Source organism: Pteropus vampyrus, unplaced genomic scaffold (assembly GCF_000151845.1).
Source record: "Pteropus vampyrus isolate Shadow unplaced genomic scaffold, Pvam_2.0 Scaffold102, whole genome shotgun sequence".
NCBI classification, from domain to species: Eukaryota; Metazoa; Chordata; class Mammalia; order Chiroptera; family Pteropodidae; genus Pteropus; species Pteropus vampyrus.
In genome coordinates this window covers 4,783,461-4,787,209 of record NW_011888883.1, presented here as the reverse complement: position 1 = coordinate 4,787,209, position 3,749 = coordinate 4,783,461, and the positions used below count along the sequence as shown (strand labels likewise).

Genomic DNA, 3,749 nt, shown 5'->3' with positions numbered 1-3,749 from the left:
TATAATATCAAGGGCATTTCAAGACAGAGCTTTTATTTCTTGTGATAGGCTTGTTGCGGCAAAGGAAATGTGCTGCTAAAAATCAAACTATGCCATTTTAAAATTAAATAAAATACAGAGTGCCATCTTGTTTAGAAAAGAAAGAAATTTAGTTGGGGAAATACGTGGTTTTCCAAATTCTGGTGTTCTATTAAAATCAAAGAAGAGAAAAGGAAGATTTTTTTCTCTCAGACTTTAATATATTTTAAATTCGTTTCTGTTTTATAGATATTCAACACTCCCACATGGATGTTTTTATATTATATGAATTTAATAATGAACTAAACTTATTTTTGTTCTCTGTTATTGAAAGGTACCAAAGCTTTTTTCTGTTTTGTTTTGTTTTTTAATTTGATTTTGCTGTATATGGTTTTGCTTTTTCTAGAAATGTTTTTTCATTCAACAGCTCTTCTTAAGTGTCAGGGCCCACATTGATCTGCATTATTGATTTTAGATTTCAGTTTATACTCATTTGTCTCTAAAGGCATTGATGAAATCTCAGATTTTATATTCAACATTCAAGAGGAATAAATTCCAGAAAACACATTCTGAAAATGGAGTGTTTCTTCCTTACCATTTTTCTAATTTTAGTTGTTTAGTTAAAACCTTCCCGTTTAGTTGAGATACTGTTTCTCTTCCCATCCGTGAACAACATACCTGCAGATTAGTTGTAAAAACGCAGACATATCATTTGACCATTCAAGGAGACACACATGTACAGTGTGTGTGTGTGTGTGTGTGTGTTGGGAGGTGACCACAGAATCATTTTACATAGCAACCGTGACCAAGAATGGCATTAAATCACTAGTCCCTTGGTTGGTTCAAGTAGATGACTGTTTCCTGAGTACACTGAAGCCACAAGCTGGTGTTCCCCTAATTGGGGGGCAGAGAACAAGCACAGTGTAGCCGCAACCCTTAAAAGCAGAGTTGCCTTTGATGCAGCCACCTCTGAAAGCAGAAGAAAACATTTCTGAAGGCAGTGTCTAAGGTTGATCTCATCACTGAACTATTTCAAACCTTAAACACCAAGACAGAGGGAGGGTGAGGGAGGAGATAAAAAAGAACAGCCTGTAAGTTTGCAGAATGTGCTAAATCGTGAAACCAAATAAGACAATTAATCACCACCCACTCGTAACCCAGATTTTCAAAGTTTTCCTAGTTCTTCTAGAAATGCAGGTTATGTTAGTTTGGCATCCTTTGAATCAGCGGAGCTCTGAGAATGTTATGGGTACTATCTGAGCAGTACAACAATCTCCACCCTGACGGATGAGAGAAACAGAGAAACACAAGTAGCAGTTACAGCCAGGTGGTGAATGATAGAGATAAGTGCATAGCACCTAATGCGATGGGCATCATCTGAAACATCATATATATTCTTTTTCTATGTTTGTTATGACCATTCCAATTTAAAATTACTTCATACATACAATGGAATATATATGCACATACATATCTATATATTAAAATATAAAGGGTGTAATAAACTCCCGTGTGCCCGCCACCAGTTTATTGCCTTTCTTTTGAAGCACTCTTTGCTCTTCTCTGATCCTGTCCTGTTTCTGTTTGATGATGGGAGCCCCTCTCCTGAACTCTGTGTGTTAATCATAGCCTTTCTGTCCTTTATCATTTTATCTCCATGTATGTATGCATCCTTAAATCATAATAAATGGGATTAAACTGTATTCTGTCGATTCATTTTTATGTTCATAGCAATTGGGTGTTATCATTTTAAAACAAGTACCCTAGTTTGTTTATTTTTACTGCTAAGTTTTATTTCATTGTATGACTATATCACAACTGTCCCCTTCTGTTGCTGGATGTTGAACTGCATCATTCTTTGAAACAGTAAAAGGAGTCTATGGCCATGCTACCCTGAACAACCCCGATCCCATCTGATTTCAAGCTAAGCAGGTTCAGGCCTGGTTAGTACTTGGATGGGAGACCACCTAGGAACACCAGGTGCTGTAGGCATAAAAAAAATTAAAAAATAAGGGACTGTAAGCTGATAAGGTCCTTGCAATCGGTGAGGTCAACCAAGAGTTGCCTCTCCTAAAGGAGAGAGAGAGAGAGAGAAGGAGGGAAGGAGGGAAGGAAGGAGGGAAGGAAGGAAGGAAGGAAGGAAGGAAGGAAGGAATAAAGGAAGAAAGGAGGGAGGGAGGGAGGGAGAGAAGGAAGGAAGGAAGTGTAAAAAAGGAAATGTTGCTATGAACATTCCTTTATGTGATTTCTAGTGCACATACACAAGAGCAGATGTATACCTTGAATAGAATTGCTGTGTCATACAATAAAGCATATCATCAACTTAAATAGATAAGGCCAAATTGTTTTCCAGAGTAATGGTACCAACTAACACTCCCACCTGTATATTAAAATGTCCAGTACTCTAGATCCTTACCAACTTATGGGATTGTCAGACTCAAATTTTTGCCAAGCTGAGTGTAAAATGGTATCTCGTTTCATTTTGCACATATTGGGTTACTAATAAGTTGAACATTTTTTATTATGGGAATTCTTATTGCTGGAAATCCCTCTTCTTATCTTTTATCTTTTAAAAATTGTATTGTTTTTAATTATTAATTTTCAGGAGTTCTTTACACTTAAACCTTCTATCAGTTAGCACTTATTTAATTATTAAAAAGAAACTCTAGAGTAGAAAAATCTTTTGAAGCTATTTCCAGAAGTATGAAAACCATGTGAAACCTTATTCTATTTGAAGAAAATAAAGTTACATACATATATTGTGTGTTTTTATTGTGTACTGATTTTCAGCTTCTCAGCGTAACAGGCCAAGAGAAGATGAACTTTGGAAACCTCCCTGTGCTATATAGGTTCTTTCTTTGAAGCTATTATAAGGTTCATCATTTCCAGTCATTGGGTAGGAAATTAATGTCATGATTTTGTTAGGTAGCTAGTCAGACATGAATGACAGGGGAACAAAGGAATGGAGGCCCATCCCAGAAACCACCTTAGATCACCCCATTGGTAGTTAAAGAATCCCTCCTGCATTCCTGGAGACAAAAGATGGGAGGGCCATAACCTAAAGCTGGTTTAATCCAGCCACAGACCCTTACATAGAAGGTACAACCCTAACCTGCCTACAACTTGAGCCTCATTATACCATCATTATATAATACCACGTTTATGCCGGGAGGTTCATGAATCTAGACTGAATTCTGGGTAAGCACATGCGCACTAGACAAAGTGTAATATAGCAGCCTAGTGTCAGTCAAAATGACCTCACTGCCAATCACCTGGGAACAGCTTTGTAACCACCTATCGTAGCCCCAGTATAATACAGACCATCCCACTTCTGTGTTGTTACAGCCCTCTTCACTGAGAACCCATCCCTCCATTGGAGCATACTCTATCTTATCTTTTCACCTCCCAAATTCCAAGGGCTGCAGCCTTCTTTAGAGTAGCCCATCTCTTTCTAAAATATCCTTCAATAAATCTTTTTCTAAATCTCACTGACCTGTAATTCTTTGCTGCGTCAGCGTCAGCGGAGAACAGGAAAAATGCTCATCGCACTTCTGCGTTTTATCCCTCCCCTGCCCCATGCCGGGGGCAACACGAGACTTCAGATTGCCTCCAAAACAGTAACAATTTGGTTTTCTGCTACAGGATCTTACCAGAAGGAAATCTTTATATAGACTGCATGTTTATATAGGCACATTTCCTTAGTATGTCAACATAATAGGCTTACTATAATC

General features: G+C 37.8%; 1 pseudogene; it reads left to right on the top strand.

Moving 5' to 3' along the window:
* Positions 1–1,893: 1,893 nt before the first annotated feature.
* Positions 1,894–2,010, top strand: LOC111742863 (annotated as a pseudogene).
* The last annotated feature ends 1,739 nt before the right edge of the window (positions 2,011–3,749 follow it).